We start from the raw sequence: 21529 nt of genomic DNA, 5'->3' as shown, positions 1-21529 counted from the left end.
AAATCTTCAAGGCATCTCAAAATCTACATAGGTCTGAACAACAGGAAAGATTTTGTTGCTCGGTAGAACAATTGTATACCTATAATATCCATGAATATTGCAATTAATTGAGTGCATGTTTTATAATAAACTTAAGCTCTAGTACGACGTATGATGATCACTAGAGGAAGTTTCCAGTTTCAACCAAAGAAAAGACATCTAAAAAAAACAAATGTGGAATGTTTTGGGAAAAAGATGTAGTTGATTTATTGAGGTAAACAATCGTACTGTAGCTCCAAAATAAGTTTAAAGCACATGATGTCAAAATAAAATGAGCGAATCAGAAGTATGATAAAAGAAATTTGTATAAAATATGGTCTTCTAGAAAGGTTAGATCAAAAAAGGAAAAGGACAGGGTGCGTAGGTAGTGATGAAATGTTGAATCTGCTTAGGAAAACATGGGTAATAGTGAAGTGACGAACTTGTCATTGACCTTATGTGGAAAGATTAATTTGTATTAGGAAACTCGATTTTTTTAACTTAGCGTTGTTGAAAAATCCAGGTAACATTTTTATTCCAATGATGAGTTTTGGTCATTACTAGAGATGAGCGAACCGGTCGCGGTTCGGCACGAGTTCGGTTCGCCGAAAGGGCGTCTCGTTCGAGTTAGGTTCGGCGAACGTTCAACGAACCGAACTCGAACTGCATAGGAAACAATGGCAGGCAATCACAAACACATAAAAACACCTAGAAAACACCCTCAAAGGTGTCCAAAAGGTGACAAACAACTCACAACACAACACAAACACATGGGAAAGTGACAAGGACATATACTCATGCGAAAACAAAAGAGCTGGGCAAGGAAAAAGAGGAGGAGACACAGATATAGGCATGGCACGCCCTTCTAAAATCATGTAAAACACCGCAAGGTGACTCCAAGTGGAGTCTCCCTTTTTTCCAAAAAGTGGGCCACACACACACCCACCCCTTCAGTGGCAGCACTTGTGCGCCAGTTGTACACTTCACAGCTAGATTTGCATCAAGCACATTCAAAAATACGCCATACTTAATCGTCCCCAGGATGACACCGGGGTAGGTAGCAAAGTCTTTGCTGAACCATGACTTGTTCATCTTGGCTCCTTTTAAAAAACACGGCAAGCAAGAGTTACTCCAAGCGGAGTCTCCCTTTTTTCCAAAAATTGGGCCACACACACCCACCCCTTCAGTGGCAGCACTTGTGTCCCAGTTGTACACTTCACAGCTAGATTTGCATCAAGCACATTCAAAAATACGCCATACTTAACCATCCCCAGGATGACACCGGGGTAGGTAGCAAAGTCTTCCCTGATCCCAGCTCTGTTCATCTTGGATCATTTTTAAAAACAATGTAAGCAAGGGTTACTCCAAGTGGAGTCTCCCTTTTTTCCAAAAATTGGGCCACACACACCCATCCCTTCAGTGGCAGCACTTGTGCCCCAGTTGTACACTTCACAGCTAGATTTGCATCAAGCACATTCAAAAATACGCCATACTTAACCGTCCCCAGGATGACACCAGGGTAGGTTGCAAAGTCTTTCCTGATCCCAGCTCTGTGCATCTTGGATCATTTTTAAAAACAATGTAAGCAAGGGTTACTCCAAGCGGAGTCTCCCTTTTTTCCAAAAAATGGGCCACACACACCCATCCCTTCAGTGGCAGCACTTGTGCCCCAGTTGTACACTTCACAGCTAGATTTGCATCAAGCACATTCAAAAATACGCCATACTTAACCGTCCCCAGGATGACACCAGGGTAGGTTGCAAAGTCTTTCCTGATCCCAGCTCTGTGCATCTTGGATCATTTTTAAAAACAATGTAAGCAAGGGTTACTCCAAGCGGAGTCTCCCTTTTTTCCAATAATTGGGCCACACAGACACTCACCCCTTCAGTGGCAGCACTTGTGCCCTAGTTGCAAACAGGATGTTTTGATTTGCATCAAGCACATTCAAAATCCACAAGCATTTACTCTCCCCAGGATGACACAGGGGTAGTAAATTCCTTGTGGATCCATGACTTGTTCATTTTGATGAACGTTAGTCTGTCCACATTGTCACTGGACAATGGCTTATCTGTTAGCACACACCAGCAGCACTGAAGACACGTTCAGAGACAACACTGGCAGCTGGACACTACATAATCTCCAAGGCGTAAGTGGAGAGCTCTGGCCATTTTTGAAGATTTGAAGCCCAAAATGAGCAAGGCTCCATTTGCAAAGTCATGGCATCGATGTTCATTTGGAGATACTCCTGTATCATCCTCTCCAGCCGTTGACTATGTGTCAGACTTGTTGTATCTGGTGGCCTCGCAAAGGAAGGTCTAAAAAAATTATGAAAAGATTCAATAAAATTGCTGTTACCAGCACCAGATACGGTGCTACTGGTACGGGTAGACTGTTGAAGATGAAGAGACCGTCCCATGTTTGTCAAGTTACAACTGTGAGATTCACTCCCTGCACCTGCACGGTTGTTTGGTGGAAAAGCCGAGCTAAGATCGAGTAACAGCTTCTGCTGATACTCCTGCATAAGTGCGTCCCTTTCTATGGCTGGAATTATGTCACAAAATTTGGACTTGTACCGGGGATCTAATAGTGTCAATACGAGTGACAATACGAGGGTCATGTTGGAGGTAGTGCAGCAAGAAGGCGCTCATGTGTCTTGCGCAGCCATGCGGACCAAGTCCACGCTGTGTTTGTGGCATAGAGGTGCTAACCGTTCTTTCTTCCTCTGACATCTCCCCCCAACCTCTTTCAACTGAAATTTGACCAAGGTCTCCCTCATCCGCTGAGTCTTCCATGTCCATGGACAGTTCGTCCTCCATTTCTTCATGTTCTCCTGCACCTTCCTCAACATTTCGCCTGCTACCATGCGCACTTGTTGATCCCTGTCCCCCATGGTCCCATGCCTGCCGCGTTGGTGATGATGAACATCTGGACCTTGGTGATGTTGTTGTGTCTTGCGCATATGAATCCTCCTTTAGTTCCTCCTCTTCTTGTTGTCCCACCCCCTGACTCCGAATAGTGTTTAGCGTGTGCTCCAGCATGTAAATGACTGGAATTGTCATGCTGATAATGGCATTGTCAGCGCTAAACATAGTCGTCACCATGTCGAAATTGTGCAGAAGGGTGCAAAGGTCCTTGATCTGAGACCACTCCATCAGGGTGATCTGCCCCACCTCTGCATCTCGTTGGCCCAGGCTATACGTCATGACGTATTGCACCAGGGTTCGGCGGTGCTGCCACAGTCGCTGTAACATGTGGAGAGTCGAATTCCAGCGGGTCAGCACATCGCATTTCAGGCGATGAACCGGCAGGCCGAAAGACTTCTGGAGCGATGCAATTTGCTCAGCTGCGGTGGTTGAACAGCGGAAGTGAGCAGACAGTTTTCGTGCCCTGGTCAGAAGGCCATCTAGGCAGGGATAGTGTGTTAAAAATTGCTGGACAACAAGGTTCAACACGTGAGCCATACAAGGCACGTGTGTCACCTTGCCCACGCGAAGGTCCGCACCCAGGTTTGCAGCATTGTCGCACACAGCCTTACCAGGCTGCAGGTTGAGTGGAGACAACCATTTATTAAACTCAGTCTCCAGAGCTGCTCACAACTCAGCCGCTGTGTGACTCCTATTTCCAAGACATGTCAAGCTAAAGACCGCCTGATGCCGTTGCGCTCTGCTGCCAGCATAGTAATGAGGGGTGCGTGATTCCTTCTGCGCAGTGAGAACGCTGGTGGCCTGACCAGGCAGGCTTGGGGCGGAGGTGGAGGACCCAGATGAGGTGGAGGAGGCAGAAGCAGTGGCGGAACTTGGACAGACAGAAGATTGACACACAAGTCGTGGGGACGGCAAGACTTGTGCAGCAGACCCTTCACCATCTATCACCATAGTTACCCAGTGCCCAGTCAGCGACATGTAACGTCCCTGTCCATGCTTACTGGTCCAAGTATCGGTGGTGAAATGCACCCGTTCACACACAGAGTTTCTCAAGGAAGCGGTGATGTTGTATGCGACATGCTGGTGTAGCGCAGGCACACCTTTCTTAGAGAAGTAGTGGCGACTGGGCATCTGGTACTGGGGCACAGCGACAGACATAAGGTCTCTAAAATCCTGTGTGTCCACCAGGCGGAAAGGCAGCATTTCGGTGGCCAAGAGCTTACAGAGGGATAAAGTCAACCTCTTAGCTTTGTCATGGGTCGCAGGAAATGGCCTTTTATTTGTTCACATCTGAGGGACAGAGATCTGGCTGCTGTGTGTAGACGGTGTTGAGTAGGGTGTCCCTGGAAAAATGCAGGTTTGTGAGGAAAGTGCAGGTGTAGACATGATGTTGCCTTCATCCAACGTTGGTGCTATCGATGTCTGAGAGAGCTGTACACACGCACTTGTTTCCCCTTCCAAACCAACTGACGACCTACCAAGCAAACTGCCTGTTGAGGTGACAGTGGTGGAAGTTGTGCGTGGAAAACCAGGTATGACAGCTGTCCCCACAGTCCTAGAAGATGAAGAGCGCGTGGATGCACTGGAAGGGGCAGGCGGTGGATGGTTCGCTCTGCTAGGCCCCATTGCAGCACGGTGAGCTTCCCACTGGGACATATGATATTTATTCATGTGACGATTCATGGAAGAAGTTGTCAAACTGCTGAGGTTTTGCCCTCTACTAACAGAATCACGACAAATTTTACAGATCATATAATTTGAGCGATCTTTTGCTATGTCAAAAAAAGGACAAGGCTAGGCAAGTCTTAGAGGGCATGCGACCTGCTGATCCACCCCGACTAGTGTTCAGAGGCACAGTGGTGGCTGAGGATGCAGTTGTAGACGTGCTACCAGTACTCCGACTCTGTCCAGGAAGGCGCAAGGTAACTTCGTCGTCAGTTGCATCCTCCTCCACCGTCTCTGTTGACCTCCTCGAGGGCCTGACTGTGGATTGACAGTAGGTGGGATCTAGAAGTTCCTCATCAATTGTTGTGTTTGCACTCCCCTCACCCTCAGACCGAGCTTCTTCTTGCCCTGACCAAATATTTAAGTTGTCATCCCAATCTGGTATCTGCGTCTCATCGTCATCAGTATGTTCCTCATTGTCTATAACAACAGGTGTTACAGTTTGCGAAAAAGGGTCAACATTATGCGCAGAAACTTGGTCCTCACGGCCTGAATCAGAGTCACAAAGGTTCTGGGCATCACTGCAGACCATTTCCTGGTCTGTACTCACTGTAGCTTGGGAGCAGACCTCTGATTCCCAGGCTATAGTGTGACTGAACAGCTCTGCAGACTCAGCCATCTCAGTTCCACCATAATGTGCAGGGCGGAATGGAGACTTCAGAGCTGGGAGAAAGCAAGTTTGATTGGGATGACAACTCAGAGGACTGGTGTTTTTTGGATGCAGTAGTTGAGGTGGCGGAGAGGGCACTTGTTGGACCACTTGAGATCCATTCAAGCATTTTCCTTTTTTGGCCATCATCTACCTTTGTTCCAGTTGTTCGTGTCCATAAAAAAGGGAGCACATCGGATTGTCCACGGTAAGTAGTAGACATCTTACTTTTGCTGGAAGATGGTCTATCTTCAGCAGATGTTAATGGAGCTTTGCCACCTTCCCCACGGACAAACCCTTTTTTTCCTTTTCCAACACGCCTCTTCCCCTTTCCACCAGCATCTGTCATTTTGCCACTCATTTTGATTGCGACAAGATTGTGCACTTAAAATGTGGTAGTAAAAATTGAGAGGTAATGTAGATTGCAGCGGTGGTCTATCTTTATTAACAGCAGAATAAATAACAATAACTATGCCTGACAATGCAACTATGGCCCTTAAACTGGCAGCATAGTTTGCTAGTATAATGGCTTAGTAACAATGAGTTTGAGTGTGCAATGCAGAGGTGCTGCAAATATCTTTGCACTAGTGGGACAATAATGAAGTACAACAGCCACTTTTAGGATGCCACTAAGTTTACTCAGTGTTTGCTAGTATAATGCCTTAGTAGCAATGAGTTTGAGTGTGCAATGCAGAGGTGCTGCAAATATCTTTGCACTATTGGAACAATAATGAAGTCCAACAGCCACTTTTAGGATGCCACTAAGTTTATTTAGTGTTTGCTAGTATAATGCCTTAGTAGCAATGAGTTTGAGTCTGCAATGCAGAGGTGCTGCAAATATCTTTGCACTAGTGGGACAATAATGAAGTCCAACAGCCACTTTTAGGATGCCACTAAGTTTCCTCAGTGTTTGCTAGTATAATGACTTAGTAACAATGAGTTTGAGTGTGCAATGCAAAGGTGCTGCACATAGATTTGCACCAGTGGGACACTAATGGAAGTCCAACAGCCACTTTTAGGATGCCACTAAGTTTCCTCAGTGTTTGCTAGTATAATGGCTTAGTAACAATGAGTTTGAGTGTGCAATGCAGAGGTGCTGCACATAGGTTTGCACCAGTGGGACACTAATGGAAGTCCAACAGCCACTTTTAGGATGCCATTAAGTTTACTCAGTGTTTGCTAGTATAATGGCTTAGTAACAATGAGTTTGAGTGTGCAATGCAGAGGTGCTGCACATAGGTTTGCACCAGTGGGACACTAATGGAAGTTTAACAGCCACTTTTAGGATGCCATCAAGTTTACTCAGTGTTTTCTAGTATAATGTCTTAGTAACAATGAGTTTGAGTGTGCAATGCAGAGGTGCTGCACATAGATTTGCACCAGTGGGACACCATTGGAAGTCCAACAGCCACTTTTATGATGCCACTAAGTTTCCTCAGTGTTTGCTAGTATAATGGCTTAGTAACAATGAGTTTGAGTGTGCAATGGAGAGGTGCTGGAAATATCTTTGCACTAGTGGGACAATAATGAAGTCCAACAGCCACTTTTAGGATGCCACTAAGTTTACTCAGTGTTTGTTAGTATAATGCCTTAGTAACAATGAGTTTGAGTGTGCAATCCAGAGGTGCTGCAAATATCTTTGCACTAGTGGGACAATAATGAAGTCCAACAGCCACTTTTAGGATGCCACTAAGTTTCCTCAGTGTTTGCTAGTATAATGGCTTAGTAACAATGAGTTTGAGTGTGCAATGCAGAGGTGCTGCACATAGATTTGCACTAGTGGGACACTAATGAAAGTCCAACAGCCACTTTTAGGATGCCACTAAGTATTCTCAGTGTTTGTTAGTATAATGGCTTAGTAACAATGAGTTTGAGTGTGCAATGCAGAGGTGCTGTACATAGGTTTGCACCAGTGGGACACTAATGGAAGTCCAACAGCCACTTTTAGGATGCCACTAAGTTTACTCAGTGTTTGCTAGTATAATGGCTTAGTAACAATGAGTTTGAGTGTGCAATGCAGAGGTGCTGCACATAGGTTTGCACCAGTGGGACACTAATGGAAGTCCAACAGCCACTTTTAGGATGCCACTAAGTTTCCTCAGTGTTTGCTAGTATAATGGCTTAGTAACAATGAGTTTGAGTGTGCAATGCAGAGGTGCTGTACATAGGTTTGCACCAGTGGGACACTAATGGAAGTCCAACAGCCACTTTTAGGATGCCACTAAGTTTACTCAGTGTTTGCTAGTATAATGGCTTAGTAACAATGAGTTTGAGTGTGCAATGCAGAGGTGCTGCACATAGGTTTGCACCAGTGGGACACTAATGGAAGTGCAACAGCCACTTTTAGGATGCCACTAAGTTTACTCAGTGTTTGCTAGTATAATGGCTTAGTAACAATAAGTTTGATTGTGCAATGCAGAGGTGCTGCACATAGGTTTGCACCAGTGGGACACTAATGGAAGTCCAACAGCCACTTTTAGGATGCCACTAAGTTTACTCAGTGTTTGCTAGTATAATGACTTAGTAACAATGAGTTTGATTGTGCAATGCAGAGGTGCTGCACATAGGTTTGCACCAGTGGGACACTAATGGAAGTCCAACAGCCACTTTTAGGATGCCACTAAGTTTACTCAGTGTTTGCTAGTATAATGACTTAGTAACAATGAGTTTGAGTGTGCAATGCAGTGGTGCTGCAAATAGCTTTGCACCAGTGGGACACTAATGGAAGTCCAACAGCCACTTTTAGGATGCCACTAAGTTTACTCAGTGTTTGCTAGTATAATGGCTTAGTAACAATTTGTTTGAGTGTGCAATACAGAGGTGCTGCACATAGGTTTGCACTAGTGGGACACTAATGGAAGTCCAACAGCCAATTTTAGGATGCCACTAAGTTTACTCAGTGTTTGCTAGTATAATGGCTTAGTAACAATGAGTTTGAGTGTGCAATGCAGAGGTGCTGCACATAGGTTTGCACCAGTGGGACACTAATGGAAGTTCAACAGCCACTTTTAAGATGCCACTAAGTTTACTCAGTGTTTGCTAGTAAAATGGCTTAGTAACAATGAGTTTGAGTGTGCAAAGGGCAGGAGGGTACAGTGGCAGAGTTGTGGGTCTGGGTAGAGGAAAGGAATCCTCCCTTTCTATCCCTCCTAATGGGGAAATGCAGCGAGGAAATCCCTGACCTTAGCTACACAGATGCTGTCATCATGTGTAGCTGTTGAAATCTGTTTTCACTGACCTGACTGTCACCTATGGCTCTGACCCTGCCGGTATTAGCCCTTACAAGGACTAATAGAAACTTCTATACCTATTCTGTATAGCGCTGTGTATAGAGCGTACACAGTAGTATCGGAGACAGGAGCTACGCCAGCGGTGACTGACACCAAGACGCAGAAGGCAGATAATGGCGTGCTGGAGGAAAATGTCCGTTTTTATAATGCATGGACATGTGACATGGACATCCTATCACACATGTCGTTGCTTCTCTGGCTAAAAGTCCACTTAGCTGTGTGTGTGTCTGGGATTGGCTTACATGCTGGCCCGCCCCACTACACGCGCGCGCTTAGGGAAGGAAGACAAGGAAAAAAAAAAAATGGCGATCGCCATTATCCCAACAGCAGTGATCTGAATGCGCTGTTCCCGCACACTATACGGTGAAATTTCATAATAGTGTGAGCCACAGAGTGACTTACACTATTACAGTGGAAAGCCAGCTAGTAATTAGCTTGTCTTTTTGCTGCTAGAACCGATCTCGAACGTATCTAGAACTATCGAGCTTTAGCAAAAAGCTCGAGTTCTAGTTCGATCTAGAACAGCCCCCAAAATCACGTGAGCCGCGAACTGGAGAACCTCGAACCGCGAACCGCGCTCAACTCTAGTCATTACTCTAAACATAGAGCAAAATGAAAGCCACAATACAGAGGAAAGTTAAAGTTGGAGTATGATATTTCCAGTGAAGAGTATGGTCTACATTGGTGGCCGGTCTACAGCTCTTGATAAGTCACCTTATAAAATAAAGCTATCTGTTAGTGCAAATTTAACGAATGCACTGTTTTTAATCAATCCTCAGCTCCAGTTACAAGCTAAAGGCTGAAACACAACCACCAGGATGGCCGAGTGGTAAAAGCGTTGGACTTAAGATCCAATGGATATGTATCCGTGTGGTTTTCAATCCCATGCCTGGTATGAGCTTTACTCCAGAAGATCTTTAAGGCATAATCTATATAGGTCCGAACAGCAGGAAAGATATCGTTGCTCGGTAGCACAGTTGTATACCTGTAATAACCATGAATATTGCAATAAATTGAGTGGAGGTTTTATAATAAACTGAAGCTCTAGTACAACGTATGATGATCACTAGAGGAAGTTTCAAGTTTCAACCAAAGAAAAGACATAAAAAAAAACAAATGTGGAATCTTTTGGGAAAAAGAAGTAGTTGATTTATTGAGGTAAACAATCATACTGTAGCTCCAAAAGACATTTTAAAGCACGTGATGTCAAAATAATATGAGCGAATCAGAAGTATGATAAAAGAAATTTGTATAAAATATGGTCTTCTAGAAAGGTTAGATCAAAAAAGGAAAATGACAGGGTGCATAGGTTGTGATGAAATGTTAAATCTGCTTAGGAAAACATGGAGTATAGTGAAGTGACGAACTTGTCATTGACATTATGTAGAAAGATTAATTTGTATTAGGAAACTCGATTTTTTTAACTTAGCGTTGTTGATAAATCCAGGTAACATTTTATTCCAATGATCAGTTTTGGTCATCTTTCTAAACATAGAGCAAAAATGAAAGCCAATATACAGAGGAAAGTTAAAGTTGGAGTATGAAATTTCCAGTGAAGAGTATGGTCTACATTGGTGGCCGGTCTACAGCTCTTGATAAGTCACCTTATAAAATAAAGCTATCTGTTAGTGCAAATTTAATGATTGCACTATTTTTATCAATCATCAGCTCCAGTTACAATCTAAAAGCTGACACACAACCACCAGGATGGCCGAGTGGTTAAGGCGTTGGACTTAAGATCCAATGGATATGTATCCGCGTGGGTTCGAACCTCACTCCTGGTATGAGTTTTACTCTTGAAAATCTTCAAGGCATCTCAAAATATACATAGGTCTGAACAGCAGGAAGATATTGTTGCCCGGTAGCACAGTTGTATACCTGTAATAACCATGAATATTGCAATTAATTGAGTGGAGGTTTTATAATAAACTGAAGCTCTAGTACAACGTATGATGATCACTAGAGGAAGTTATAAGTTTCAACCAAAGAAAAGACATCTAAAAAAAACAAATGTGGAATCTTTTGGGAAAAAGAAGTAGTTGATTTATTGAGGTAAACAATCATACTGTAGCTCCAAAAGACGTTTTAAAGCACGTGATGTCAAAATAATATGAGCGAATCAGAAGTATGATAAAAGAAATTTGTATAAAATATGGTCTTCTAGAAAGGTTAGATCAAAAAAGGAAAATGAAAGGGTGCATAGGTAGTGATGAAATGTTAAATCTGCTTAGGAAAACATGGAGTATAGTGAAGTGACGAACTTGTCATTGACATTATGTAGAAAGATTAATTTGTATTAGGAAACTCGATTTTTTTAACTTAGCGTTGTTGATAAATCCAGGTAACATTTTATTCCAATGATCAGTTTTGGTCATCTTTCTAAACATAGAGCAAAAATGAAAGCCAATATACAGAGGAAAGTTAAAGTTGGAGTATGAAATTTCCAGTGAAGAGTATGGTCTACATTGGTGGCCGGTCTACAGCTCTTGATAAGTCACCTTATAAAATAAAGCTATCTGTTAGTGCAAATTTAATGATTGCACTATTTTTATCAATCATCAGCTCCAGTTACAATCTAAAAGCTGACACACAACCACCAGGATGGCCGAATGGTTAAGGCGTTGGACTTAAGATCCAATGGATATGTATCCGCGTGGGTTCGAACCCCACTCCTGGTATGAGTTTTACTCTTGAAAATCTTCAAGGCATCTCAAAATATACATAGGTCTGAACAGCAGGAAGATATTGTTGCCCGGTAGCACAGTTGTATACCTGTAATAACCATGAATATTGCAATTAATTTAGTGGAGGTTTTATAATAAACTGAAGCTCTAGTACAACGTATGATGATCACTAGAGGAAGTTTCAAGTTTCAACCAAAGAGAAAACATAAAAAAAAAACAAATGTGGAATCTTTTGGGAAAAAGAAGTAGTTGATTTATTGAGGTAAACAATCATACTGTAGCTCCAAAAGACGTTTTAAAGCACGTGATGTCAAAATAATATGAGCGAATCAGAAGTATGATAAAAGAAATTTGTATAAAATATGGTCTTCTAGAAAGGTTAGATCAGAAAAGGAAAATGACAGGGTGCATAGGTAGTGATGAAATGTTAAATCTGCTTAGGAAAACATGGAGTATAGTGAAGTGACGAACTTGTCATTGACATTATGTAGAAAGTTTAATTTGTATTAGGAAACTCGATTTTTTTAACTTAGCGTTGTTGATAAATCCAGGTAACATTTTATTCCAATGATCAGTTTTGGTCATCTTTCTAAACATAGAGCAAAAATGAAAGCCAATATACAGAGGAAAGTTAAAGTTGGAGTATGAAATTTCCAGTGAAGAGTATGGTCTACATTGGTGGCCGGTCTACAGCTCTTGATAAGTCACCTTATAAAATAAAGCTCTGTTAGTGCAAATTTAATGATTGCACTATTTTTATCAATCATCAGCACCAGTTACAATCAAAAAGCAAACACACAACCACCAGGATGGCCGAGTGGTTAAGGCGTTGGACTTAAGATCCAATGGTTCGAACCTCACTCCTGGTATGAGTTTTACTCTTGAAAATCTTCAAGGCATCTCAAAATATACATAGGTCTGAACAGCAGGAAGATATTGTTGCCCGGTAGCACAGTTGTATACCTGTAATAACCATGAATATTGCAATTAATTTAGTGGAGGTTTTATAATAAACTGAAGCTCTAGTACAACGTATGATGATCACTAGAGGAAGTTTCAAGTTTCAACCAAAGAAAAGACATAAAAAAAAACAAATGTGGAATCTTTTGGGAAAAAGAAGTAGTTGATTTATTGAGGTAAACAATCATACTGTAGCTCCAAAAGACATTTTAAAGCACGTGATGTCAAAATAATATGAGCGAATCAGAAGTATGATAAAAGAAATTTGTATAAAATATGGTCTTCTAGAAAGGTTAGATCAAAAAAGGAAAATGACAGGGTGCATAGGTTGTGATGAAATGTTAAATCTGCTTAGGAAAACATGGAGTATAGTGAAGTGACGAACTTGTCATTGACATTATGTAGAAAGATTAATTTGTATTAGGAAACTCGATTTTTTTAACTTAGCGTTGTTGATAAATCCAGGTAACATTTTATTCCAATGATCAGTTTTGGTCATCTTTCTAAACATAGAGCAAAAATGAAAGCCAATATACAGAGGAAAGTTAAAGTTGGAGTATGAAATTTCCAGTGAAGAGTATGGTCTACATTGGTGGCCGGTCTACAGCTCTTGATAAGTCACCTTATAAAATAAAGCTATCTGTTAGTGCAAATTTAATGATTGCACTATTTTTATCAATCATCAGCTCCAGTTACAATCTAAAAGCTGACACACAACCACCAGGATGGCCGAGTGGTTAAGGCGTTGGACTTAAGATCCAATGGATATGTATCCGCGTGGGTTCGAACCTCACTCCTGGTATGAGTTTTACTCTTGAAAATCTTCAAGGCATCTCAAAATATACATAGGTCTGAACAGCAGGAAGATATTGTTGCCCGGTAGCACAGTTGTATACCTGTAATAACCATGAATATTGCAATTAATTGAGTGGAGGTTTTATAATAAACTGAAGCTCTAGTACAACGTATGATGATCACTAGAGGAAGTTATAAGTTTCAACCAAAGAAAAGACATCTAAAAAAAACAAATGTGGAATCTTTTGGGAAAAAGAAGTAGTTGATTTATTGAGGTAAACAATCATACTGTAGCTCCAAAAGACGTTTTAAAGCACGTGATGTCAAAATAATATGAGCGAATCAGAAGTATGATAAAAGAAATTTGTATAAAATATGGTCTTCTAGAAAGGTTAGATCAAAAAAGGAAAATGAAAGGGTGCATAGGTAGTGATGAAATGTTAAATCTGCTTAGGAAAACATGGAGTATAGTGAAGTGACGAACTTGTCATTGACATTATGTAGAAAGATTAATTTGTATTAGGAAACTCGATTTTTTTAACTTAGCGTTGTTGATAAATCCAGGTAACATTTTATTCCAATGATCAGTTTTGGTCATCTTTCTAAACATAGAGCAAAAATGAAAGCCAATATACAGAGGAAAGTTAAAGTTGGAGTATGAAATTTCCAGTGAAGAGTATGGTCTACATTGGTGGCCGGTCTACAGCTCTTGATAAGTCACCTTATAAAATAAAGCTATCTGTTAGTGCAAATTTAATGATTGCACTATTTTTATCAATCATCAGCTCCAGTTACAATCTAAAAGCTGACACACAACCACCAGGATGGCCGAATGGTTAAGGCGTTGGACTTAAGATCCAATGGATATGTATCTGCGTGGGTTCGAACCCCACTCCTGGTATGAGTTTTACTCTTGAAAATCTTCAAGGCATCTCAAAATATACATAGGTCTGAACAGCAGGAAGATATTGTTGCCCGGTAGCACAGTTGTATACCTGTAATAACCATGAATATTGCAATTAATTTAGTGGAGGTTTTATAATAAACTGAAGCTCTAGTACAACGTATGATGATCACTAGAGGAAGTTTCAAGTTTCAACCAAAGAGAAAACATAAAAAAAAAACAAATGTGGAATCTTTTGGGAAAAAGAAGTAGTTGATTTATTGAGGTAAACAATCATACTGTAGCTCCAAAAGACGTTTTAAAGCACGTGATGTCAAAATAATATGAGCGAATCAGAAGTATGATAAAAGAAATTTGTATAAAATATGGTCTTCTAGAAAGGTTAGATCAGAAAAGGAAAATGACAGGGTGCATAGGTAGTGATGAAATGTTAAATCTGCTTAGGAAAACATGGAGTATAGTGAAGTGACGAACTTGTCATTGACATTATGTAGAAAGTTTAATTTGTATTAGGAAACTCGATTTTTTTAACTTAGCGTTGTTGATAAATCCAGGTAACATTTTATTCCAATGATCAGTTTTGGTCATCTTTCTAAACATAGAGCAAAAATGAAAGCCAATATACAGAGGAAAGTTAAAGTTGGAGTATGAAATTTCCAGTGAAGAGTATGGTCTACATTGGTGGCCGGTCTACAGCTCTTGATAAGTCACCTTATAAAATAAAGCTCTGTTAGTGCAAATTTAATGATTGCACTATTTTTATCAATCATCAGCACCAGTTACAATCAAAAAGCAAACACACAACCACCAGGATGGCCGAGTGGTTAAGGCGTTGGACTTAAGATCCAATGGTTCGAACCTCACTCCTGGTATGAGTTTTACTCTTGAAAATCTTCAAGGCATCTCAAAATATACATAGGTCTGAACAGCAGGAAGATATTGTTGCCCGGTAGCACAGTTGTATACCTGTAATAACCATGAATATTGCAATTAATTTAGTGGAGGTTTTATAATAAACTGAAGCTCTAGTACAACGTATGATGATCACTAGAGGAAGTTTCAAGTTTCAACCAAAGAAAAGACATAAAAAAAAACAAATGTGGAATCTTTTGGGAAAAAGAAGTAGTTGATTTATTGAGGTAAACAATCATACTGTAGCTCCAAAAGACATTTTAAAGCACGTGATGTCAAAATAATATGAGCGAATCAGAAGTATGATAAAAGAAATTTGTATAAAATATGGTCTTCTAGAAAGGTTAGATCAAAAAAGGAAAATGACAGGGTGCATAGGTTGTGATGAAATGTTAAATCTGCTTAGGAAAACATGGAGTATAGTGAAGTGACGAACTTGTCATTGACATTATGTAGAAAGATTAATTTGTATTAGGAAACTCGATTTTTTTAACTTAGCGTTGTTGATAAATCCAGGTAACATTTTATTCCAATGATCAGTTTTGGTCATCTTTCTAAACATAGAGCAAAAATGAAAGCCAATATACAGAGGAAAGTTAAAGTTGGAGTATGAAATTTCCAGTGAAGAGTATGGTCTACATTGGTGGCCGGTCTACAGCTCTTGATAAGTCACCTTATAAAATAAAGCTATCTGTTAGTGCAAATTTAATGATTGCACTATTTTTATCAATCATCAGCTCCAGTTACAATCTAAAAGCTGACACACAACCACCAGGATGGCCGAGTGGTTAAGGCGTTGGACTTAAGATCCAATGGATATGTATCCGCGTGGGTTCGAACCTCACTCCTGGTATGAGTTTTACTCTTGAAAATCTTCAAGGCATCTCAAAATATACATAGGTCTGAACAGCAGGAAGATATTGTTGCCCGGTAGCACAGTTGTATACCTGTAATAACCATGAATATTGCAATTAATTGAGTGGAGGTTTTATAATAAACTGAAGCTCTAGTACAACGTATGATGATCACTAGAGGAAGTTATAAGTTTCAACCAAAGAAAAGACATCTAAAAAAAACAAATGTGGAATCTTTTGGGAAAAAGAAGTAGTTGATTTATTGAGGTAAACAATCATACTGTAGCTCCAAAAGACGTTTTAAAGCACGTGATGTCAAAATAATATGAGCGAATCAGAAGTATGATAAAAGAAATTTGTATAAAATATGGTCTTCTAGAAAGGTTAGATCAAAAAAGGAAAATGAAAGGGTGCATAGGTAGTGATGAAATGTTAAATCTGCTTAGGAAAACATGGAGTATAGTGAAGTGACGAACTTGTCATTGACATTATGTAGAAAGATTAATTTGTATTAGGAAACTCGATTTTTTTAACTTAGCGTTGTTGATAAATCCAGGTAACATTTTATTCCAATGATCAGTTTTGGTCATCTTTCTAAACATAGAGCAAAAATGAAAGCCAATATACAGAGGAAAGTTAAAGTTGGAGTATGAAATTTCCAGTGAAGAGTATGGTCTACATTGGTGGCCGGTCTACAGCTCTTGATAAGTCACCTTATAAAATAAAGCTATCTGTTAGTGCAAATTTAATGATTGCACTATTTTTATCAATCATCAGCTCCAGTTACAATCTAAAAGCTGACACACAACCACCAGGATGGCCGAATGGTTAAGGCGTTGGACTTAAGATCCAATGGATATGTATCTGCGTGGGTTCGAACCCCACTCCTGGTATGAGTTTTACTCTTGAAAATCTTCAAGGCATCTCAAAATATACATAGGTCTGAACAGCAGGAAGATATTGTTGCCCGGTAGCACAGTTGTATACCTGTAATAACCATGAATATTGCAATTAATTTAGTGGAGGTTTTATAATAAACTGAAGCTCTAGTACAACGTATGATGATCACTAGAGGAAGTTTCAAGTTTCAACCAAAGAGAAAACATAAAAAAAAAACAAATGTGGAATCTTTTGGGAAAAAGAAGTAGTTGATTTATTGAGGTAAACAATCATACTGTAGCTCCAAAAGACGTTTTAAAGCACGTGATGTCAAAATAATATGAGCGAATCAGAAGTATGATAAAAGAAATTTGTATAAAATATGGTCTTCTAGAAAGGTTAGATCAGAAAAGGAAAATGACAGGGTGCATAGGTAGTGATGAAATGTTAAATCTGCTTAGGAAAACATGGAGTATAGTGAAGTGACGAACTTGTCATTGACATTATGTAGAAAGTTTAATTTGTATTAGGAAACTCGATTTTTTTAACTTAGCGTTGTTGATAAATCCAGGTAACATTTTATTCCAATGATCAGTTTTGGTCATCTTTCTAAACATAGAGCAAAAATGAAAGCCAATATACAGAGGAAAGTTAAAGTTGGAGTATGAAATTTCCAGTGAAGAGTATGGTCTACATTGGTGGCCGGTCTACAGCTCTTGATAAGTCACCTTATAAAATAAAGCTCTGTTAGTGCAAATTTATTGATTGCACTATTTTTTATCAATCATCAGCACCAGTTACAATCTAAAATCAAACACACAACCACCAGGATGGCCGAGTGGTTAAGGCGTTGGACTTAAGATCCAATGGTTCGAACCCCATCTTGGTATGAGTTTTACTCTTGAAAATCTTCAAGGCATCTCAAAATATTCATAGGTCTGAACAGCAGGAAAGATATTGTTGCCCGGTAGCACAGTTGTATACCTGTAATAACCATGAATATTGCAATTAATTGAGTGGAGGTTTTATAATAAACTGAAGCTCTAGTACAACGTATGATGATCACTAGAGGAAGTTATAAGTTTCAACCAAAGAAAAGACATCTAAAAAAAACAAATGTGGAATCTTTTGGGAAAAAGAAGTAGTTGATTTATTGAGGTAAACAATCATACTGTAGCTCCAAAAGACGTTTTAAAGCACGTGATGTCAAAATAATATGAGCGAATCAGAAGTATGATAAAAGAAATTTGTATAAAATATGGTCTTCTAGAAAGGTTAGATCAAAAAAGGAAAATGACAGGGTGCATAGGTAGTGATGAAATGTTAAATCTGCTTAGGAAAACATGGAGTATAGTGAAGTGACGAACTTGTCATTGACATTATGTAGAAAGATTAATTTGTATTAGGAAACTCGATTTTTTTAACTTAGCGTTGTTGATAAATCCAGGTAACATTTTATTCCAATGATCAGTTTTGGTCATCTTTCTAAACATAGAGCAAAAATGAAAGCCAATATACAGAGGAAAGTTAAAGTTGGAGTATGAAATTTCCAGTGAAGAGTATGGTCTACATTGGTGGCCGGTCTACAGCTCTTGATAAGTCACCTTATAAAATAAAGCTCTGTTAGTGCAAATTTAATGATTGCACTATTTTTATCAATCATCAGCACCAGTTACAATCAAAAAGCTAACACACAACCACCAGGATGGCCGAGTGGTTAAGGCGTTGGACTTAAGATCCAATGGTTCGAACCTCACTCCTGGTATGAGTTTTACTCTTGAAAATCTTCAAGGCATGTCAAAATATTCATAGGTCTGAACAGCAGGAAGATATTGTTGCCCAGTAGCACAGTTGTATACCTGTAATAACCATGAATATTGCAATTAATTGAGTGGAGGTTTTATAATAAACTGAAGCTCTAGTACAACGTATGATGATCACTAGAGGAAGTTTCAAGTTTCAACCAAAGAAAATACATAAAAAAAAACCAAATGTGGAATCTTTTGGGAAAAAGAAGTAGTTGATTTATTGAGGTAAACAATCATACTGTAGCTCCAAAAGACGTTTTAAAGCACATGATGTCAAAATATTATGAGCGAATCAGAAGTATGATAAAAGAAATTTGTATAAAATATGGTCTTCCAGAAAGGTTAGATCAAAAAAGGAAAAGTACAGGGTGCATAGGTAGTGATGAAATGTTAAATCTGCTTAGGAAAACATGGAGTATAGTGAAGTGACGAACTTGTCATTGATATTATGTGGAAAGATTAATTTGTATTAGGAAACTCGATTTTTTTAACTTAGCGTTGTTGATAAATCCAGGTAACATTTTATTCCAATGATCAGTTTTGGTCATCTTTCTAAACATAGAGCAAAAATGAAAGCCAATATTCAGAGGAAAGTTAAAGTTGGAGTATGAAATTTCCAGTGAAGAGTATGGTCTACATTGGTGGCCGGTCTACAGCTCTTGATAAGTCACCTTATAAAATAAAGCTCTGTTAGTGCAAATTTAATGATTGCACTATTTTTATCAATCATCAGCACCAGTTACAATCTAAAATCAAACACACAACCACCAGGATGGCCGAGTGGTTAAGGCGTTGGACTTAAGATCCAATGGTTCGAACCCCACTCCTGGTATGAGTTTTACTCTTGAAAATCTTCAAAACATCTCAAAATATTCATAGGTCTGAACAGCAGGAAAGATATTGTTGCCCGGTAGCACAGTTGTATACCTGTAATAACCATGAATATTGCAATTAATTGAGTGGAGGTTTTATAATAAACTGAAGCTTTAGTACAACGTATGATGATCACTAGAGGAAGTTATAAGTTTCAACCAAAGAAAAGACATCTAAAAAAAACAAATGTGGAATCTTTTGGGAAAAAGTAGTTGATTTATTGAGGTAAACAATCATACTGTAGCTCCAAAAGACGTTTTAAAGCACGTGATGTCAAAATAATATGAGCGAATCAGAAGTATGATAAAAGAAATTTGTACAAAATATGGTCTTCTAGAAAGGTTAGATCAAAAAAGGAAAATGACAGGGTGCATAGGTAGTGATGAAATGTTAAATCTGCTTAGGAAAACATGGAGTATAGTGAAGTGACGAACTTGTCATTGACATTATGTAGAAAGATTAATTTGTATTAGGAAACTCGATTTTTTTAACTTAGCGTTGTTGATAAATCCAGGTAACATTTTATTCCAATGATCAGTTTTGGTCATCTTTCTAAACATAGAGCAAAAATGAAAGCCAATATACAGAGGAAAGTTAAAGTTGGAGTATGAAATTTCCAGTGAAGAGTATGGTCTACATTGGTGGCCGGTCTACAGCTCTTGAAAAGTCACCTTATAAAATAAAGCTATCTGTTAGTGCAAATTTAATGATTGCACTATTTTTATCAATCATCAGCTCCAGTTACAATCTAAAAGCTGACACACAACCACCAGGATGGCCGAGTGGTTAAGGCGTTGGACTTAAGATCCAATGGATATGTATCCGCGTGGGTTCGAACCCCACTCCTGGTATGAGTTTTACTCTTGAAAATCTTCAAGGCATCTCAAAATCTACATAGGTCTGAACAGCAGGAAAGATATTGTTGCCCGGTAGCACAGTTGTATACCTGTAATAACCATGAATATTGCAATTAATTGAGTGGAGGTTTTATAATAAACTGAAGCTCTAGTACGACGTATGATGATCACTAGAGGAAGTTTAAAGTTTCAACCAAAGAAAAGACATAAAAAAAACAAATGTGGAATCTTTTGGGAAAAAGAAGTAGTTGATTTATTGAGGTAAACAATCATACTGTAGCTCCAAAAGACGTTTTAAAGCACGTGATGTCAAAATAATATGAGCGAATCAGAAGTATGATAAAAGAAATTTGTATAAAATATGGTCTTCTAGAAAGGTTAGATCAAAAAAGGAAAATGACAGGGTGCATAGGTAGTTATGAAATGTTAAATCTGCTTAGGAAAACATGGAGTATAGTGAAGTGACGAACTTGTCATTGACATTATGTAGAAAGATTAATTTGTATTAGGAAACTCGATTTTTTTAACTTAGCGTTGTTGATAAATCCAGGTAACATTTTATTCCAATGATCAGTTTTGGTCATCTTTCTAAACATAGAGCAAAAATGAAAGCCAATATACAGAGGAAAGTTAAAGTTGGAGTATGAAATTTCCAGTGAAGAGTATGGTCTACATTGGTGGCCGGTCTACAGCTCTTGATAAGTCACCTTATAAAATAAAGCTCTGTTAGTGCAAATTTAATGATTGCACTATTTTTTATCAATCATCAGCACCAGTTACAATCAAAAAGCAAACACACAACCACCAGGATGGCCGAGTGGTTAAGGCGTTGGACTTAAGATCCAATGGATATGTATCCGCGTGGGTTCGAACCCCACTCCTGGTATGAGTTTTACTCTTGAAAATCTTCAAGGCATCTCAAAATCTACATAGGTCTGAACAGCAGGAAAGATATTGTTGCCCGGTAGCACAGTTGTATACCTGTAATAACCATGAATATTGCAATTAATTGAGTGGAGGTTTTATAATAAACTGAAGCTCTAGTACGACGTATGATGATCACTAGAGGAGGTTTCAAGTTTCAACCAAAGAAAAGACATCTAAAAAAAACAAATGTGGAATCTTTTGGGAAAAAGATGTAGTTGATTTATAGAGGTAAACAATCATACTGTAGCTCCAAAAGAAGTTTTAAAGCACATGATGTCAAAATAATATGAGCGAATCAGAAGTATGATAAAAGAAGTTTGTATAAAATATGGTCTTCCAGAAAGGTTAGATCAAAAAAGGAAAAGTACAGGGTGCATAGGTAGTGATGAAATGTTAAATCTGCTTAGGAAAACATGGAGTATAGTGAAGTGACGAACTTGTCATTGATATTATGTGGAAAGATTAATTTG

The 21529-nt window shown here is 39.2% G+C and overlaps 12 non-coding genes across 12 annotated transcripts; all 12 read left to right on the top strand.

Annotated features, from left to right (window-relative positions):
- Positions 1–10307: 10307 nt before the first annotated feature.
- TRNAL-UAA (transfer RNA leucine (anticodon UAA)) lies at positions 10308–10390 on the top strand. Its single transcript has one exon. It is a non-coding gene; the product is annotated as a tRNA-Leu (tRNA).
- An 811-nt stretch (positions 10391–11201) lies between these two features.
- Positions 11202–11284, top strand: TRNAL-UAA (transfer RNA leucine (anticodon UAA)). Its single transcript has one exon. It is a non-coding gene; the product is annotated as a tRNA-Leu (tRNA).
- An 809-nt stretch (positions 11285–12093) lies between these two features.
- TRNAL-UAA (transfer RNA leucine (anticodon UAA)) lies at positions 12094–12159 on the top strand. Its single transcript has one exon. It is a non-coding gene; the product is annotated as a tRNA-Leu (tRNA).
- An 810-nt stretch (positions 12160–12969) lies between these two features.
- TRNAL-UAA (transfer RNA leucine (anticodon UAA)) lies at positions 12970–13052 on the top strand. The gene has a single exon. It is a non-coding gene; the product is annotated as a tRNA-Leu (tRNA).
- An 811-nt stretch (positions 13053–13863) lies between these two features.
- Positions 13864–13946, top strand: TRNAL-UAA (transfer RNA leucine (anticodon UAA)). Its single transcript has one exon. It is a non-coding gene; the product is annotated as a tRNA-Leu (tRNA).
- Positions 13947–14755: 809 nt separating this feature from the next.
- On the top strand, positions 14756–14821 carry TRNAL-UAA (transfer RNA leucine (anticodon UAA)). The gene has a single exon. It is a non-coding gene; the product is annotated as a tRNA-Leu (tRNA).
- An 810-nt stretch (positions 14822–15631) lies between these two features.
- Positions 15632–15714, top strand: TRNAL-UAA (transfer RNA leucine (anticodon UAA)). Its single transcript has one exon. It is a non-coding gene; the product is annotated as a tRNA-Leu (tRNA).
- Positions 15715–16525: 811 nt separating this feature from the next.
- On the top strand, positions 16526–16608 carry TRNAL-UAA (transfer RNA leucine (anticodon UAA)). The gene has a single exon. It is a non-coding gene; the product is annotated as a tRNA-Leu (tRNA).
- Positions 16609–18293: 1685 nt separating this feature from the next.
- Positions 18294–18359, top strand: TRNAL-UAA (transfer RNA leucine (anticodon UAA)). Its single transcript has one exon. It is a non-coding gene; the product is annotated as a tRNA-Leu (tRNA).
- Positions 18360–19168: 809 nt separating this feature from the next.
- On the top strand, positions 19169–19234 carry TRNAL-UAA (transfer RNA leucine (anticodon UAA)). Its single transcript has one exon. It is a non-coding gene; the product is annotated as a tRNA-Leu (tRNA).
- An 809-nt stretch (positions 19235–20043) lies between these two features.
- TRNAL-UAA (transfer RNA leucine (anticodon UAA)) lies at positions 20044–20126 on the top strand. The gene has a single exon. It is a non-coding gene; the product is annotated as a tRNA-Leu (tRNA).
- Positions 20127–20935: 809 nt separating this feature from the next.
- TRNAL-UAA (transfer RNA leucine (anticodon UAA)) lies at positions 20936–21018 on the top strand. Its single transcript has one exon. It is a non-coding gene; the product is annotated as a tRNA-Leu (tRNA).
- The last annotated feature ends 511 nt before the right edge of the window (positions 21019–21529 follow it).

The sequence above is a fragment of the Anomaloglossus baeobatrachus genome, chromosome 3 (assembly GCF_048569485.1).
Source record: "Anomaloglossus baeobatrachus isolate aAnoBae1 chromosome 3, aAnoBae1.hap1, whole genome shotgun sequence".
NCBI classification, from domain to species: domain Eukaryota; kingdom Metazoa; phylum Chordata; class Amphibia; order Anura; family Aromobatidae; genus Anomaloglossus; species Anomaloglossus baeobatrachus.
The sequence above is the reverse complement of the archived record's forward strand: the minus strand, read 5'-3'. Positions and strand labels throughout refer to the sequence as shown.